The sequence below is a fragment of the Equus quagga genome, chromosome 2 (genome assembly GCF_021613505.1).
Source record: "Equus quagga isolate Etosha38 chromosome 2, UCLA_HA_Equagga_1.0, whole genome shotgun sequence".
In the NCBI taxonomy this organism is placed as follows: domain Eukaryota; kingdom Metazoa; phylum Chordata; class Mammalia; order Perissodactyla; family Equidae; genus Equus; species Equus quagga.
This window is the reverse complement of record NC_060268.1, coordinates 142,455,648-142,476,129: the sequence shown is the minus strand read 5'-3', so window position 1 is coordinate 142,476,129 and position 20,482 is coordinate 142,455,648. Positions and strand designations below refer to the sequence as shown.

Genomic DNA, 20,482 nt, shown 5'->3' with positions numbered 1-20,482 from the left:
CACTGCTACTGACATTATCTTCATCTTCATTAACCTTAGCATCATCGTCAACATCATCAGCATCATTACCGTTATATCACTGTCCCCATTCCCAAGAACGTTCTACTACTTCTTAACTAACATTTAGAGCACTTGGTATAATTGACATAACATTAGATTTTGAGTCAACCACTGACTTATTATATCACTTTGAACAAGTCAGTTAACTTCTTTGGGTCTCCGTTTCTGAATCTGTAAACTGAGTCAGTTGAACTAGATCATCTCTAAGTATCCTTGTGTCACAGCCTCTGCTTCTCTTGAGATTTGAATTTTTTACAACTGAAACCAACCCCTGAATGTCAAATGCAGCCTTGGGCCACCCTGTTAAATAGTGCCTTTAATAGCAGACCACTCGCAGCAGGTCCCTTCCTTCCAGGAGTGATCCCAGCTGTTTCCTGTCATTCTGAACACCTACACCACAGGCCAGGCCCTTCCTTGTTAGTGCAAGAATGAATAACCCAAGTCAGTTTAACAGACTTTGGTATCAGATGTCTATATTTTCTAGATTCTCCCCCCATGGACTGTGATCTTGAGCAAGTTAATTAACATTTAAGAACCTGCATTGTTTTCTTTCTCATTTTATTTTAATTAATAAAAATAATAGCACATAAACTGATATAACAAATACTGGATATAGCTTTTTAATATTTTGCCATATTTGAATCTGGTTATTATTCATTTACTTATTTGCAAATAAAACATTAAAGATACAACTCAAGCATCTTTTATGTCTTCCCCCTACTATCACCATCCTGAAGTTGGCTATATGCATCCTCACTGCTCATGTGTCTATATTTTATTGTATATGTATGTAGTCCTAAGGATATGTAAGCTTGTTTTATTTGTGTTTAAAATTTTATGCGTGTTAATCTCATTCTGTTTTGTTTTGGGTCAATATATCATTTTTCTTTCTTTTCCCTCTGTTGTCACGTGAATTGCATGGGTCATCCCTTAGTTTAGAAGTTTTACCTTCTTTTTCTATTCTTTTAATGATCAATATTTAAATTTGTAATATGTATATGTAACATGGAATGTTAATCAGTAGCTTTATTCGTCTCTTGAATAATAGGAAGATCTTTGTGCGTTTAACTTCAAATTACTCCTACCCACCTTTTATCTAATTTTCTAGTATATAGTTCCACCTGGTTGGTAAATTCTCAAATATTAGTCATTATGATTACTATATTTTTTCAGACACTACTTACTTAGGTTTATCAACTTGGTCTACCTATTACTTTGTCAGCTATTGCTTATTATACCCAGCTACTCCTTTTGAGCTTATTATCTAGTAGTCGTTCAGAGATGATCTGTTTATACTTTCTGCCTTTGCCTATACGTGAATGAATGAGCATTTAGTTACCTATAGAGATCCAGGTTAAAATTTATTTTCCCTCAGCATCTTAAATATTATTACATTGTCTTCTGGCATTCATAGTCCACAGTCAGTCAAATCACTGTTCTTTTATAGATAATCTGTCATTTTCTTTGGTGGCTGTCTCTTTTTCTTTGATGTTCTAAATTTTTACTATATCTGCCTAAGTGCAGGCATATTTTGTTTTTCCTTCATATGACTCTGTGTGTTCCTTTCTTCTGAGAATGTAGTTTTCCTCAATTCTAGAAAATTCTCAGCATTACCTCTGCATATTTCCTTTCCCAACCTGTCTCTATTCTCTCATTTTGGAAACCTTAATATTCTATGTTTAATCCCCACATCCTACCATCCTTGCCTTCTTATTTCATGTTTATATATTCTTTCTCTGTATCATTCTGTGCTACATTTGTAATGGAATCTGGACAGGATGGATCTCTCAGATCCGTCGTGCAATTCTCTACTTCTCCCTTCAATTGTATCAAGTCTTAAATTCAATCCATCCACTAAGTAGGTTCCAAGTGACTATTTCTTAAAACTATTTTTAGGATTTCTACTTGACACACACAGTAGTTAGCGGTGTGAGCACTGAAATGAGACTTCCTGAGTTCAAATCCAAGCTCCATCATTTATAAGATGTGTGATATTGTTTTCCTTCACTTCTCTATGCTTCAGATTCATAGTTTATAAAATAAGAATAATAGTATCTGCTGCATAGGGTTGAGATGACTACTAAGTCAAATAATGTATATAACTTGTATATATATTAGAATGAGGCCTGATAAATGCTGTGTTCAATAAATAAATAACAACTATTATGATTATTATTTTCATTATTTATATTGTTTCTTAATTATCTTTTATTTCTTTGCTTTATTTATTAATTATTTTGAAAATATCAAATTCTTTGAAATTTTGTATTATCTTCACTTTGGGGGTACAAATTCTAACGTTTGTGATATCTGTTGACTCTCCCTTCTTATTGTATGCTTTCTTACAGCTTGTGGGTTTTTTGATTGGTTTGTTTTTTTTTTACTGCATGTCCATTTTCTGTAGAGTTGGTAGACTGAGGGATTCCCTTGTGCCAGGTTATTAGAGCATCTCTATGTTGCTGTTTCATATGTTTCATATTTGCCTCTGAAAGGATGGGCTTTAGATGGATGTCCCAGTACCATAAAGATAGGATAGAAAGAATTCAGATCTCCCACCTGCAAGGCTTGAGTTTCTGTTTCCCTCAGGGAAAACCTCCTTGACAACAGAGAGAGTTACTTCTAAAGCTGTGTCTTGTGTGTAGAAATGCTCTAGACTCTGGCCTTATGAAGGGTTCAGTCCCAGTTCCATGTTTGGTAGGACCATAGCCAGACTCCTTCACTCACCCCTCAGGAGCTCTCCTGTCCAGTTCTAGCTCATTTCTCTAACCTAGGACCCTTCTCTATTTCTAGCACTTGAGACTTTTAGGATTTTTGTTTCATCTCGTTTCTTTCTGGGTTTTAGTGAGGATTATAATTAATTTGGTTTTTAGTGAAGATTACTCTTGTGAATATTATAATGGTAATATACGTAAAATGTAACAGAATGTCTAGTGGGATATTTTTCCATGTTGTCCTGGATTTGTGGCTAAGGTCCAAAGCTGAAAAGCTGCCAGTACTTAGGACCAACTTCTTTTTGCAGAACTGACTGAGAAGAGCCAGAATTGCTTTAATGGTACCAATATTCTAGCTGTAAGTTGGGAAAAGTAGGGAAACTGGAGGTTGGCCTGTTGAAGAGAGCAGTCTTCATCAAAAGAAGTTGTTCCCTTAATTCTCTGGTCTCAGATTACTTTCTTGTTGAAGATTTACAAGTAAACAGGTGATTAAAATAGAGAGTGTGTTAATTGATATCATGGGAGAAGCACAAAGTGTCATGAAAACATTATCGTATCTACATCTCCATCTCAAAACTTTTTCCTGAGCTCCAGACCCAGTTTCCTATGGGGCATGGCTACTTAGATATCAATCAGGTACCTCAGATGGCTCTTGGACAGCATTAAACTCATCTTCTCTCCACCTCCAACCAAATCTATCCTTTTTCAAGTGATCACTATTGCAGTAAGTGTTTCTCAAACCAGAAATTTGGACACTGTCTTGCTTTTTCCTCTCCTGAAATACTCACATCACTGATAACTGATCTATTGACTCCACCTTCTACATAACTCTCAACGTCACCTGCCTCTTGCTGTCCTCACTGCCACTGTTCTGATTGGTGCCACTGTGATCTGTCACCTGGATTACTGTCCAGCTTACTGACTGGTCACAGTTTGTCTAGTCTTGCTCACCTCTCAGCCATTCCATACACTGTGGTTATGACAGTCTCTCTGTATTAGTCTTCTAGGGTGACTATAATAAATTACCACAAACTGAGTGGCTTAAAACAATAAAATTTATTCTTTCACAATTCTGGAGGCTATAAGTCCAAGATCAAGGTGTTACCATGACCATGCTCCCTCTGAAAGCTCTAGGGAAGAATCTATCCATATCGCTCTCATAGCTTCCAGTGGTTGCCAGCAATCCTTGGCATCTTTGGCTTGAAACTTCATCACTCCAGTTTCTGCCTCCATCTTCACATGTCTGTCTCTCCTGTGTGTGTGTTTCTGTATCAGAATCTCTCTCTCTTTATAAGGACACCAGTCATTGGGTTTAGGGCCTACCCCTATCCAATATGGTGGCATCTTAACTTGATTACATCTGCAAAGATTCTACTTCCAAATAAGGTCACATTCACAGGAAATGGGGTTTAGGACTTTGACATAGCTTTTGGGGGGATACAGTTCAACCCACAACACTCTCTAAAACAATTAGGCTGCTGTCACTTTCCTTCTCAAAGGCTTTTTGTGGCTCTCCCTGTTGTGAGATCTGTTCCCACATTACTACTGCAGTCTCATCACCCACATCCCTGCTCCATGATCATACGGAGATCTTTTATGTCATCATCATCTCCATGATGTGTTTTGCTTTTAGGCGTTTGGCATTGCAGTAATCTTTTGTGATTACAGTCCCTCTAGGCATGGATGGATAACTAAACTTACAGCAAGCTTCAAGTGGGATGTTAAAACCTGGAAGCGCAGCACAGAACAGAACCCAAATGCGTAAGCATGTGGAAACTGACCTGTTGAGTTGTAGGCACCTAGCCCCATGATACAGTCATATCCTCTTATATCTCAGCATAAAGATGCCTAGAATACAATAGTCCATTGGGCTTTGATGTCAAGGAACCCATTAGAGGATTTATGGAAATCATATCTTGGTTTAAAGAAACCATATTACATATAAAATATAATTACACACACACACAGACAGCTCCCTCACACACATATCACAAATTATTGATATTAGTATGGGAATACTTCCAGCCTACTCTACACACACAATAACAAAGATAACTTAATCAACAAAATTTGAACACTTGCTCTCTGGAAGAATACTTTCACTGGGAATATAAAGTTAGTTGCACAAAATATTTTTGGTTGTTCTTTGAATTTACTTGATAATCTTGTTAACGCTTCAGATGTTAGACCAGGTTCAATCTTCCTCAAAAAATAAGTAAATAAATAAATAAAATTTTAAAAATTGTCAGTAACTGATCAGTAACCCAAGATACATTCATTTTAAATAAATTAGGAAATTGGTTGTTTAAAAAAATTCTGCTAAATGCAAGGGGATTTATGAAAGAGGACTGATCTTCTAGAGGATGGCTTTGGCTTGCTCACATGAATGATTATTTATATAAAAGGGATCAGATTGTTGTAGATGGTTGGGGAAACATCAGGATGTCTTAGTATTTTTCCGTAAAATAGTTTCTTTATCCCTGCTGCCTTAAATATTAGGCTGTTTTCAATGGTGGAAATTGAGCTACATACAAAACAATTCAATCCCTTATTGTTATTCTCCAACATGTCATTCAGACAGATAATTTCCTTCAGGTGCCACAAGATAAGAAAATGTAACATAAATTTGAAAATCTCTTCAAAAACAGATACAAAAATGTTTCATTTGAAGCTAATTTCCTAGTTAATGAACTTAGCTAGTGTTTTATGTCTCTGTCATTTTTATTCTTTCCAAGTCTAAACAATTGCTTCTTAATTTTTCCTTCTTGGAGTGTAGAAGAAAATAACTTGTTATAAATCATACTTTGGACAGGCAACGAAGATTTTAATTGGTTAGATTCATTGTCATTTCACTAATCACTTGTGATGCCTGAAAAAAGTGTTTTAAAGCCCTCTGAATATTCTTGCCGAAAATTATCTTGAACATAACATTTACTCATGTATTCTGATTAAGACAGTGTCCCCACATAAGACGAGTATTTCCAGCCATATTTGGCCTCACCTTTCTCATTCCTCATTCATACAACAAAATGGGAGTGGGAGCTATTTCAGAAAAAAATAAGCTATGTGATAATTGTCTTACTCCATATTCCAGGCATCAGGGCAAGTACAATATTCCTCTTAGGACATTTCACAGAGTATTTCAGGGACTTCAAGTCTGCCATTTCTTCCCAGGGCCAGGTTCAAATATGTCAGTAAATAACCTTATAGGCATCCATGGTTTAATCAAGCAGCAAACAATTAGAATGTGAAAAAAATTTATAATAGCCATACCAATTCTGAAGTAATTGGAGAGAAATTTGACAAAAGATGTGTAAGTACACTATACAATGAAAACTATGAAACACTTCCGAGAGAAACGTTGAGATACGCTGGGTTCGGATGTCATAAGATTCTATATTCTTCCAGATTGATCTATACATCCAGTGCAATCCCAGTCAAAATACAGCAAGCTGTTTTGTAGAAATTGACACATTTTAATTAATTGATTGAATTGATTTAAAATTAATTTTAAAATTCATATAGAAATTTAAGGGACCTGGAATAGCCAAATGAACTTTGAAAAGAAAAAAGAAATTTGGAAGACTAACCATACTAGACTTTGAGACTTATTTTACAGCTACAGTAATGAAGGCAGTGTGGTATTGATGTCAAAATAGACAAACAGATCTATGAAACAGAATAAAGAGCTCCAAAATCAACCACACATAGATTGCTGCCTTAGTCACCTCGGGCTGCTGTAACAAAATATCACAGAGTGGTTGGCTTAAACAATAGAAATTCATTTTCTCATGGTTCTGGAGGCTGGAAGCCCAAGTTCAGGGTGCCAGCATTGTTGATTTCCGGTGAGGACTCTCTTCCTGGGTTGCAGACAGCTACCTTCTTGCTGTGTGCTCACATGTGCTCCCATGGCCTTTCCTTGGTGCATGCACATGCAGAGAGCATGCAAGCTCTCTGGTGCCTCCACGTTTAAGGGCACTAATCCATCATGAGGGCCTCACTTTTCTGACCTTATCTAAACCTAATTCTCTCTCAAAGGCTCCATCTCCAAATACCATCATACTGGGGGTTAAGGCTTCAATGCGTGAATTTGGAGGCAGTGCACCAGTCAGTCCATAGCATTCACCAATTGATTCTCAACAGCAGTTCCAAGGCAATTCAGTTCAGAAACATCAGCATTTTCCACAAATGGTATTGAAACAACTGAATATCCATTAAGTCAAAAAAATGAACTTGGCCCTATACCTTGCACCATACACAAAAATTAACTTAAAATGTATCATAGACTTAAATGTGAAACCAAAACTACAGTATCTTTAGGGAAAAAAAATGAGACAAATTTTGTGAACTTTGGTTCAGTGAAGAATTTTTTTGGTATCATACCAAAACATGATCCATAAAAGGAAAAATGATAAATTAAACTCCATTAAAATTAAGAATTTCTCTTCTTTGAAAAATACTATTAGGAACAGGAAAAGAGAATATTTTCTCTCCACACACTAAGAAAATAGTTGCAAATCTTATAGCTGAAAAAGGACTTGATTCCAGAATACATAAAGAACTCGCAAATCTCAATAAGTAATGAGAAACCAAACAACCCAATTTTTAAAATGGGCAAATGATTTGAACAGACATTTCACTAATGAAGAGAAACTGATCAAAATACCACAATACACATATTAGAATGTCTAAAATTTAAAAGATTGACCATATCAAGTGTTGGAGAGGATGTGGAGCAACTGGCACTTTCACATACTGTTGATGGGAATGAAAAATGTTATAACCACTTTGGAAAACAGTTTTACAGTTTCTTAAGAAGTTAAACATATTACCTGCCATATGACCCAGCCATTCCATTCCCAGGTATTTACATGAAACATGAAAGCTTATGTCCATGCAAAGGCATGCACATTAATGTTAGTAACAGCTTTATTTGTAGTATCTCCAACCTCAAAACAAGCCAAATGTGCATCAGTAGATGAATGGATAAACAAATCATGGTATCGCTATACAATAAAGTACTATTTAGCAATAAAAAGAATGAAGTATTGATGCACTCAACAACATAGAGGAATATCCGAATAATTATGATTGTGAAATAAACTAGATTAAAGAAAGAGTCTATACTGTATGATTCCATTTATATAAACTCTAGAAAATGCCAACTAATGTATACTGACAGATGGCAAATTTGTGGTTACTTAGGGATGGAGATTGGCAGAAGGCAAAGATTATAAAGGGATACTATGAAGCTTTAGTGATGATGGGTATGCTCACTATCTTGGGTGTAGTGATAGAATCATGAGAGTCTATAAATGTCAAAAGTTTTTAAATTGCACACTTTAAACATGCAGTTTATCTTATGCAATTATACCTCAATAAAACTATTAAAATGTTTTCAAACTCATTAAACAATTTTAGGGATATCTTTGATATAATCAAGTGTCAGAAAGAGAACTACCAACTCGTCTGTGGTTCATTACCCACCACTGCTTTCACCATTTGATGCTCAAGAGGCCCAGAGCTCACTATGCTCCTATTATCAGAGCATCTGTTAATAACATTAGGGTGCTGTAATTTGCTCCACCCCAGTCACCAATAACGGAATCTGTCAGGGCTCATTTGGGTAAATGGAACAGAGGGCCATGAGCACAGTAGACTCACTGAGAGCGGTCATCATATTCTACAGTCATGGAGTTTTGAACAAGCCCATTGTAGATTACTCAAAGCACACAGGCCAAAATAGGCCACAAGGGCCTTGTCTTTGGGAGTCAGTTTCAGACTGAGGTCAGTCTCTAGTCAGTTTCAATACTATGATTTCTCAGCCTGGAAGGCAGAGAACAGGTAGAATTTACCACCAGGGATGGTAGAATTTTAAGATCAAGCAGACAATCAGTAAGCAGGAGAAAGGAAGACTGGAAGACCACGTCAGGCTCAAGACTTCACTTCTGAAACAGTTTGCACTTATTTGGGGGTTTTTGGTGTTCAATCTTTGAGCACAAGCGCTTGGAGGTTTTGGGTGCAGACTTTAAAACAGTGCTCAAGAGGACAGCACAAAGGTGGAGAAGAGAATAATTCCCACCAGCAGCAGTTTCTGGTAGTGAAAGGAGCTAGGGTTTCCCAGAGTTTTTTCATTTACATACTGCTATGTGATTTTTGCCAAATCTTGCCCTTGCCTTTTCCAAAAGGAACTTGGTGTTCCCAGGCTGATGAGACTATTCTCTACGTTAGCCTTTTTCTGAAGAATAATGTCATTGAAAATATGGATTTGGAATTCTAGGTAAAGAAGTTTTAATACTTACTAAAGAAGTAACATACAAATCAAATGAAATGTATATTTTACATAAGTTGTTTATTCTTGCTCTGCCTAAAGTCATCGGAACCAGCAATGATCCTCATATGCCACATTAGGAAATGTAAGATAACCTATTAATTAAAACAATGAAGCCAGTTTACCTATATGTTAGTATAGTACATTATGCTGCAAATTTTAAATTTAAACAGCATGCATTTTTATCTTCCCCTCTTAAATTTAATTGTCTATTCACTCTCAGCAAACATGTATTGTTTACTGTTTGGCACTGAGGTATTTAAAGATAAACAAGACAGATGTCCTGCACTCCAAAGCATTGTGCTAAAGACTCGTACATACCTTATTCTGTTTAAATCTCACAACAGTCATTATTAACCCCAATTCTCCTGTGGCAAACCTGAGATTTGGTGAGGTTAAGTAACTTGCTCAAAGTCAAACAGCTAGTCAGCAGAGAAACTAGCGTGCAAACCCAGATCTCTTTGGTTCCATCATCTGTTGTCTTTTTAGCTCACCATATTGCATCTACATGCTACAGTGACCAGATTGGGGACAGAATGGGCATCATAGGAAGTTCTCAATACATGGGAGGTTCATTTTATAACTACTGTCTCCCTTTCCTACCCAAATTAGGTATAACAATACATGGGAGAGAAGCATACAGCTGCTTTTTTTTTGTTTTTTCTATTTTCTCTTAGTTCGTATGCTCCTGAGATAATCAATACATTTATCCTCTGCCAATCTCCATGATTTAGATGACAAAGGCTCACTTAGCATAAAAATACTTGTGGTTTCATCTTGGCCTCAGCCCTAGTTTTCCATTGCTAATTTAACATGATCTAAAGCAAATACGCCTATCCATCACCCTCCTTTTCCTTATAGCTATAGAACAGTTTCTCAAACTATCCCTTTTCCAAAACTATCCTACAGTTCAGGTCTGTGGGTATCAAGAGCTTATCCTATAAGGTGTAATGGTTGTCCTGGTTTCTAAAATATTCCTGAGTATCGGAGCTTAGTGGTGCCCTCAGCATCAGTGAATGACAGTTGCCTGCTGTCCAGATGGCTGGCTGCCTCTCTCACTATCTACTCAACATCGTCTTTGTTGTAAACCTGTTCCCCATATGGGGAAACATGTTGGTTTGAAAGGAACATTTTTCACAAACAGTGCATAAGAAGAATACAGGGTTTTTACCACCCCCATCCATATGTACTCTTTTCCCTTAGAAGAGTGGATTTGCTACCCTGGAGAAGTAGAATTTTTTACTTGAAGGCTTTTGAATTTGTGTTACCAAACAAAAATAGTCAAGAATTGTAAAACATATATCTGACGTTAACTTTTAAATTTGTAAATTTCAAAATTACTAATTTTTAAAATAATGATATTATTTTTTTAAATGTATGGGGGGAAAAATAAAAGAGATGTTTTTTATCTTTCTAGATATACTCCAGAATAATGAGAATTTGAGATCATAGAAAATAATGGGTTTAGAACCTTTGCTACTGTAAGCTATTGATATTTCATATCCTTCTTAACTTCCGACATCCACAATCCATGCACTATTAGGGGATAACCTATGCTCTCCATGCTGCTATGTGCACCTGACAAGCACTGAGGATATTAAACCAGTTGTCATACACCTGAGACAACTAAAGACCATGTTTATTTTTATTAATTTCCATTTTTAACTTGTATTTTTACTTAAAAGAAGACTGGATAAATTATTCTGCTACCAGCCACAGCAAATATCATTAATTTGCCATTTGCTAAAGCAGAGTGAGTCATTAAGAATGGGAATATAAATCTTATAATTTCTTCTTCCAGCAATATCTAAATATTCTGAAAAGAGCTGCTTAGCCAAACGATTTTATTTAAAATAGCAAGATTGTATGTGTTTGTGGAAATGGGAAATAATGTTTGATTGATGAGATAGTTTATATTTATAATTTTTATTATTCCTTTCAAGGTTCACAGAGCAGATCATGGATCTCTGGGTCTCCCCTAAGAATAGAATTGGATATACTACACGCAAATATCTGGGAGAGCTGTCTTTACCAGCATTTTTCTTTCTCAAATGCATTTTTTCCCCTTCAAACCAGTTCCTCTGTTAAGAACACTTTCATTTCACTAGTTGCCCAGATGAGAAGGTTGAGGACAACCTCTGCAACCCCCTGCTCTGTCATAGCTCTCCTTCCTCCATATTTGGACACCAAATTGTATGGACTATTCTTCCACAATATTTCTCACATTCTTTCTTTTCTCTCTTTTATCACTTTTCTCACTGTAATTCAGATCTTTTCTTTAGCTGTAACTTGTGCTATTAGATTTGTTTTCTCATTCATCATATCCTAATACATCATAAACACCACAACCCTAGGCCAGGCAAGGAGGACCGTCACTCTGGGCCTGAGCTTTAGCTGATCCCATTTTGATTCTTCTCTGCTATACCTTTTTCCAAGGAGAAAGGAATCTTCAGGGTCAGGGAGATGTGCCCACCTGGAGCCTGTGCATCCCCTTCTAGAGCATCCTTCAGGGAACGATGTAAAAGAGACAGGGTGATAGGGTGGAGGGACATTTGCAATTATAAGTAGAGTGGTCATCGTGGTCCTCAGTGGGAAAGTGATATTTGAGCAAAGATCTGAAGGACATAAGGGCATGAGCCACAGATAACTGAGGAAAAGATGTCCCATGTACTGATAATAGGGTCTCACCAAATCTGCTTGCTATTGTCGATGCACCGACCACATAATGTCCTTTCTGGTCTCTGAGCCTTAGGAGAAGCACCACTCTACGTGGAAAGCCCATTCATGTACCTGTTACTGTGCTTACAAGTATTTAGCAACCAGCTCTCTGGAAAGAGAAAAGCTCTGGTGAATACCGATTTCTATAAATTGGTATAATTGGTGGTATAAATACTCCCGCCATGGCCAAGTTGCCAGTGTGAATGTGGAGTTGGGAAGAGACCTGCAAAATCAGCTCTCACAACTGGTATGAGGTAGCTCCAGCACAACACTCCACTTGACTTATTGCTTCTCACCAGGCGTCACCTATTTAAGTTTCCTTCTGCCCTTTAGCTTTCATCCCTTGGTGGGTTTGATACCCGTCTTCTGCCCTCCAAAAGCATACTACATTCTTACCTCTAGCCTAGCATTTTCATTTTTTGTCTGCCGATTTATCCAAAAGACTTAAGCATTTTAGGGCAACTGTCATTTTTACTTTGGTGGTGCTTAGCACTCTCCCTCACATAGCAGAGACGTATAGTATATTTTTTAAATCACCAATTTTAGTAAGTTGGTGTTATTTTGTTCTTTTAAAATTTTTGCTTCTGCTATTTGGTGATATTAAAGAATTAGTTGATTGTTTTAGAGTGATAATGATATTGTGGTTATGAAGTTAAAAGAGCCCTTATGATTTAGAGATTGCCAAATATTGAGATACATGAAGTCTGTATTTGCTTCAGAATAATCCAGTGCCGTGGTGGGTGGGGGGCTATGGATGAGAAGAGATTGGCCCGGAATTGATCATTGGTGAAACTCGGTGACAGGTACACCGTCATTCATTCTATTTTTTCTCTTTAGCTCTATATACATTTGAAATTCTTCATGATAAACTGTAAATAAATTTTTTCTAATTTACTTAATTTGAGATTGGTTGCCATAAATTGAGCTTCTCAGCTAGGTACCAAAATTATTCTTTGCAGTGATCGCTATCCTGTCCATTATCTGTCATGAGATTGAGCATGGGGCTGCATTTCAATAGCTGATTCTTCAAAAGGCTTTTATTTCATAACCACTAATGTAATTACTTTAATAATGTATTTGCTCTTTTCTCCTAAATGCTCAGGAAATGTATTGGATAGCTGACTGACTAAAACAAAATATATACAAAGAATCATGTGATCCAGAAAACTTGGAACAGGCCCAGATCATAAGATCCTATGAAATTCTTTCTTGCCTTAAATAATATTTGAGCAGTTTTCTTTCATATTTGCATGTTTAACTCATTTTACTTAAAAATGATTAGTCAGGAAATTGTTCGTATAAAATTTCCACTTTGAGTTATTTTACAGATGTGGTTCTCTGACAGACTCAAGGGTAAGATTGATGAGAAGCAAGTATAAAACAAAATCCATTTTTTCAGTGGGTGCACATACCTACTCAGAGCGTTTTGCCTAAAGAGTTCTAGGATGGATGTGAAATTGCCTAGGAAATTAGATGTAGATTTATTTTGTGTTAAACCTGAGTGAAAAGACTATGTTCCAGTCCAGCAATATTAGTAAATATTGCTACAAGTATAAAGAACCAAAGCATGTCTACAGGGGCTGGGAGATCAGTGGGCGCTAAAATGAAGATCTTCTGTTGCTTATTCTCTTCTATCTGAGCTGAATTTTAAATACCATTTTACATCCCAAATTCATGTTTACATAAATGCATAATAATGAAATCTCATTTGATATTGATGGATTATAAAGCACTTTGCTGAAAGAACACAGACCAGAATTTGTTCAGGGAATTTCTATAAGGGATTTGGCTGATTTTAATATCAGCTCATAAAATAGCTCAGCTTTATGAGGAGTTCATTACAAAATTATTAGTAGTACGTTTAAAGTGCTTGATAGGCTCTGGTTTTTAAAAAGGAGCAGTACAGTTTTCTTACTACTGTAATATTTGATAAAATGCATTTCATTTACATAACACAATGAGACTATCTGCTCAACTAAGATGCCTTCGAGACAAATGAAATGAAAAATTTTGCAGCTACAAATTTTATTACCTCTATTCATCCACTTACAATAATAAGACCCGATTCTACTCAAAGACTCAAGCTAGAAATATCTGCTACCTTTAGAGATGTTACTGTAGGTTTTAAAAAATCGTATTTTGAAATAATCTCAAAGTTACATAGAAGTTGCAAGATTAACACAGAAAACTCGCATATATACTTATTCAGATTCACCAGTTTTTGACATTTTGCTACATTTGTTTTAGCAACTTCTCTTTCTAATGTATTGATATATGGGTTTGTGTGATTAATAAATACACATAATTTATTTATTTCTGAACTGTTTGAGAGTAAGTTGAATGCATCATGCCCTTTTACCCCAATCATTCAATGTGTATTTCTCAAGAACATATTCTTAGGTAATCAGTGTAAGTTATCAAAATTCAAGAAATTTAACATTGATATTTTATCTAACCTACAGTCCTTATTCCAGTTTTGTGAGTTGTCACAATAATGTTCTTTATAACTTTTCTCTCCAGTTCAGGATCCAATTCAGGATCATGTGTTGTATTCTGGTTTCAAGTCTCTTTGATCTCCTTTAAACTGAAAATACTCCTCAGCTTTCTGTTGTCTGTCATGATATTGACATTTTTTTGAGGATTGTAGACCAATGATTTTAGAGAGTGTCACTCAATTTGGGTTTGTCTGGTATTTCCTCATGACTAGATTCAGGTTATGTATCCTGGCCAGAATATTATATAAGCAATGGTGTGTCCTTCTCTACTTATCTAAAGCCTCAGTTTCTCTCATTTTAAAATAAGAATAATAATGCCTACCTTGTAGAGTTGTGAGGATTACACGAGGTAATTGATGTAAAGTGCTTTGTTCAATGTCTGACACAGGAAATCCTCAGGAATAGTGATGATTGTTATGGAGTTATTAATACTCTTTTTTTCTTTTCAATTTATTTGATGAAATTGACTTGCCACGCTCTATAAGTTTAAGGTGTACAGAATAATGACTTGAGTATATTGTGAAATGATTATCACAATATCCGCACTGTTAATAAAATGTGATAACCTAACATCTGCACTGCTTTTACTGTTTATTTCTGGTGGGAGGCTTCTCAGCCAATGGAATCTAGTTCCAGAAACTTGAACCTATTTGATAACTTTTAAACCAAAATTTTCCCTAATGCATCCTAGTAAGGTTTGCTCAGTTACGTCTGAAAAACTGTTTGGTTTGTGTCTAAAGACAAATCCAAACAACCAAGACACTAAAGTAAGGTGTTTTAATGTACTTTCTTGAGAAATAAGTTATGTGAAAACTTTGGTGGATCCAGTTTACAAATATGTCATCTCTCCCCACTATTCTTACGGTAACAACCCACTTTTTTCTGATTAAGAAGGAAACACATAATCATTATTTTAGTAAATTCAGAAATATAAAAGGTCATTTTAAACTTTGGTACATATTGTCAAGCTTCTCATCTATATTTTCTTCTAGATTATCTGTGATTTTATTTTTTACATTTGAAACAAATTTTCTCGAGTGTAATCTAGTACAAGTTGTAGAATAGGTATTTAATCTTATGAGGTTTTTAAAATTTGTTTATTTTTTCTAAGTGGTTAACCAGTTGTCAAAAATTCAGTTTGTTGAAAGGAACATCTTTTCTTTGATTACTTAGTATGCCTTTTATCATACACTAAGTTGCCACATATACTCAGACCTATTTATGGGCTTTCAGTTGATTTTCACTCACGCCATTACTAATTACAAGAAAATTTTCTCTGTAAAATATAAAGTGAAAAAAAACCTGTATAAAAATATAGAGTCAAAATGATCCATATTAATAAACTAGAAATCACCCAGAGATGCACCCCTACCCAGGATGTAGGCTAAAATATAAACAAAGGTTATCTCTGGATGCGTAGAGCAGGAGTGGTTAAAACACTTTACTGCAGAAAAATGTTTGCTTTTTTTAAAATTTTGTATAATGAACACATTATTTTTATAATCAGAAAAATGATTTAAAAATATTAAGATATTTTGTCTTTTTTAAACCTTATTAAATTAGGAAAGAAGTAAAATTATGTGGAAGATTCTACCACTTAATTAAATAGGATCAGAACAATGTGATCTAGTTCCAAGTTATGCTGAGTTCTTAGATGAACTGGGTAACTTGATTCTTAAAAATAAATAGACTTTACTTGAAAGGACAAAGTGGAATTCAAGGATTAGCAGCCAGCAGGAGTGGCAGAAATAGGACAATAGGCAAGAATGGCGTCTATATTTGTGAAAACTGCATTTCATAATTGACTATTTTCTTAAATTGTAAATTCTAGCTTGTTCTTTCTTTGGAGATGCTCTTTTTTTGTTTTTTTTAAAGATTGGCAACTGAGGTAACATCTGTTGGCAGTCTTTTGGTGTTGTTCTCCCCAAAGCCCCCCAGTACATAGTTGTATATTTTAGTTGTGGGTCCTTCTGGTTGTGTTATGTGGGATGCCACCTCAGCATGGCTTGATTAGTGGTGCCAGGTCCATGCCCAGGATCTGAACCATCAAAACCCTGGGCTGCCAAAACGGAGTATGCGAATTTAACCACGCAGCCACAGGGCCAGCCCCTAAATTCCAGTTTTTTTGGATTATATTTGATTGTCTATTTTCAGCAGCAGAAAGATGAACAAAATTCTCCTCTGGTCTAGTAAGACCAGTTGGTAAAACTTGGTTATTAATATGCATCAAATTCAGACCTTTGCTTTTTTTTGGTCCTGCTCCCAGATGTCCATTCCATGCTCTATAAATGTGATAATAGTTTAAGTGATGATAGAAAGATCTTTGAAAATATACATAATGAGAGGCAGGATTTTTACTGTCAGAGAAATAAGTTACAAATAAGAAAGGGGAGAAGGCTAGAATGATATTAAGTGCTGGATTCGGATCAGAGAAAGCAGTCTGAATGCATGCATGTAGGTAGGTAGGTAGGTAGATAGGTAGGTAGGTAGATTGACAGATGTTTATATACGTGGGTTAGCATACATACATGTATTTTCTTTTTTTTTTTCCTTCTTCTCCCCAAAGCCCCCCAGTACATAGTTGGGTATGTTAGTTGTGGGTCCTTCTAGTTGTGGCATGTGGAACGCCACTTCAGCATGGCCTGACGAACGATGCCATGTCCACGCCCAGGATCCGAACCAGCGAAACTCTGGACGGCCAAAGTGGAGCGTGCAAACTTAACCACTTGGCCACGGGGCCAGCCCCATACATGTATTTTCTAGTTCTTTTCATTGAGGAGCCTAGAAGCAGTGATAGTCCAATAGCAATAAGCATATCTAGTGCCCAGATCTAGTGCCCAGAGAAACATATCTAGTGCCCATTCTCCAGTGAAAGAAGCCAAGGCTCCTTGGAGGAATGGCTGATTCCACAGCTGGGGTAGAGAGAATACAAAATGATCCTGGAGCCCCAAAGTAAGGAAATGCTATGAATGAATGGATGAATGAATGAATGGATGAATGGAGGAATAAGAAGAAGGGATAAATATTCCTTGCAGAATAATTCTCATTAATAAATGTAGAAAAAATGATGGAAATATTAAATCATCACGAGACCATCACAGTTAACAATCGCTGCTGGTAAGATCCACTGAAGATGGTTAAAATCAGTGGGTAAAGTTTTAGGGCAAAATAGGATATTTGCATAGCCTCAAGTTATCTCCCTCAAAATATTTATTAATTACTGTGGCAGTGTTAGCATATGTTTATATACACTTTTTGGAAAGCAAATGTAATCTGAATGTCATAAGTAACCATTAATTGCAATGCCTTTTCTTCACTAATGTATGCTATTAGGGCACATTACCAGTTTTAAGATTTAATTGGCTCGTATTGGAACGTAAGAAATAAATGGTAAATTGCTGATAATCAAACCAGTTTATTTTCACCTTCTGGTAAGACATTGTAAAATAAATGTCAGTCTGTGAAAATGACAAAGCAAGAAGGAATCTTCTGACTGCTTTATTACTCCATCCTTGTTGAAATATCTGCTAGATTTTTATTGCTGCATGCCAAATTCCCACAAGTTTTGGGAACTAAAAGCAACTCCTATTTGTTGTCTCACGGTTCTGGAGCTCTGAATTCCTAGTGAGCTCAGCTGGGTCCTCTGCTCAGGGTCGCCTAAGGCTGCAATCCAGGTGTTGGTACTGCTGGGCACTTGTCTGCAGCCTCTGGGGAAGAATTTGCTTCAAGATCTTTCAGGCTGTTGCAGAATTCAGTTCACTGAAGTTGTAAAACTGAGGTCACAGTTTCCTTGTCAAATGACCCTCTCCATCTTTAAGTAGCAAAAGGACCTGTTTTCTTGCTTATAATCTTCCTCTCTTCCCCTTCTGCTACCAGTTGGAGAAAACTCGTCTTTTTAAAGGGGTCCTGTGATTAGATGAGGGCACACTAACTATTTTAAGATCAGCTGTGCCATGTGATAACCTATTCACAGAAGGGATGTTTCCTCGTATTCATAGGTTCTGGGGGGTTCAGGGAAGGATATCTTTGGGGAGCCATTTTGGAAATTCTGCCTACCACAATCACATCTTGTTGATCTTTAAGCAGTGTCTCTTATTCAACTTTGTTCCTACCATGTGAGCAAACAATTTGGATGGAGATAAAATTGTGCTCGCTGTGTAATATGACCTTTTAGGCATTGCAAACAATATGACCCATCACGCTGATTTTTACAGAGAGGTAAGCAGTCTCAGATTGTGTAAGATCTGTTTTTATTTTGTAGAGATTTAAACATGAGAAAACCACATCAAAACAGAATTGTTCTAAAGAAGATGCTTAGAGTGTTTTCATTGTGTAATCAAATTACACGTTTAAGTGGTGATAAAAAAGGAGTGAAGGAGGAAACCTTAATGCACATTCATGGAATTTTGAGAGTCTGCTTGTGGTGCAGCAATTCCAAATGTGCAATAATGGTAAGCTGAGCAGATATTTTCTGTTCAGTGTCAGGGAAAGAAGTTGGGAAAGTGGGGCTCATTTGAAATGGCTGTATTACTACTTCCAGGCAAACCCTTCTCCTGGGGTCACTAGCAGTTGCCCTTGTGACTGTAGATGAGCCTGCATTTGAGAGCATTAGCCCTTGGGATTTTCTTGAGATGCCTACATGAAACCCAATTTGTGTTCTCCATTGTTCTTCAGACCCACGTGGCAGACTAATTAGGCTTTTATTGTGCCTCAGTTTCACCTGTTATGGAGGATGATTCAGCTAAGAGATGATGAATGCATGTTTTAGGTGAGAATGTCACCATGTGACCTCTTCAGATTTGTTCTAGCATATCTGCAGGGTGTGGTAACAGTCTGAGACATACACTGAATTTTATTTGAACAGGTAAAATTTCCAATGCTTGTTGTATTTGGAGTACAGAGTTAGTGAGTACTAGAATTTGCAGGATAGTAGATTAAGAATAGAATTTTTGTGTAATATTGCTCAGAAAACACAGTTTGAAAAATACCATAGTTCTGACATAACATTTGACTCTTTTCTCTGTTATATGGAAGCCTCTGATATTCTTAGCTTATCCTTCCATGTATGATTCCATTTCTGAGTAGTAACCTGACCCTAGGCAGAGAGTCCTTGTAGGTAAACATTTAGTCAAACACTCTAATTGATATCTGATCCGTGTTGTGTTCTCTCAAAGGCAATAAAGGGTTTAGAAAATGTAAATGTCCTCACGTAAAATGAAGTACAACAAATAAAACTCAAATGTGAAAAAATCCTTGTTTTATTTAATGCCTTAAATTTCACTGGTTAGCAAAATGAGGTTTAAAAACGAGTTTCTAAAATTTTTCAGCATTGGAAAGATTGTTGGAAACTCAAAATAAAATAGAACGTTGAGCCAATTTATAAGTAACACACACTGAAAATCCAGTTTCCATGATAAGTATAGTTTTCACGCTTGAATTGCCTGCAAAATTCTTTACTTGCGAATTGTAAGATGAAGTGGCCTTAGATAGGATTCATACAGGACTGCAAAAGTGTGGGCTCTGCAGTCCTGGCTTTGAATCCCAATTACTCATGATATGAGTGAGAATAAATAAACTAAACTACACTTGTTTTCTTTTCTGTAAAATGAGGTGACAATTGCAATGTCTTATGGGGTGTGTGTACAAGAAGACCTTGGGTATAGAGCACTGTTGGGTTTCCTGGCACTGATTTAACTTTTATTATTAGAAAAACACAATAAATATTAGATTAGGCCATTAAGAAGTGAAGATAATAAGCATGGTGTGGTAACAGTCTGAGACATACACTGAATTTTATTTGAACAGGTAAAATTTCCGATGCTTGTTGTATTTGGAGTACAGAGTTAGTGAGTACTAGAATTTGCAGGATAGTAGACTAAGAATAGAATTTTTGTGTAATATTGCTCAGAAAACACAGTTTGAAAAATACCATAGTTCTGACATAACATTTGACTCTTTTCTCTGTTACATGGAAGCCTCTCATAATATCATAATAAGGACTTTGGGGGGGAGGGTGAAAGTTTAAGTCAATGTTTAAGGCATCCTAGGAGAAATAAAGATGTTTCTGAAATTTTTCGTGAAAGAATAGATCCAAATAACTCTCTTATCCTTTCTCAGTTGCTTTTATTTTTCCATTCGCTAGAGAAAATAATTGAAAAGTGAAGTAA

At 36.2% G+C, this 20,482-nt stretch overlaps 1 protein-coding gene across 2 annotated transcripts in view; it reads left to right on the top strand.

The window, feature by feature from the left end:
- PRKG1 (protein kinase cGMP-dependent 1) overlaps window positions 1–20,482 on the top strand; it is a 1,186,718-nt gene that overhangs the window by 990,107 nt on the left and 176,129 nt on the right. The window lies entirely within an intron of this gene.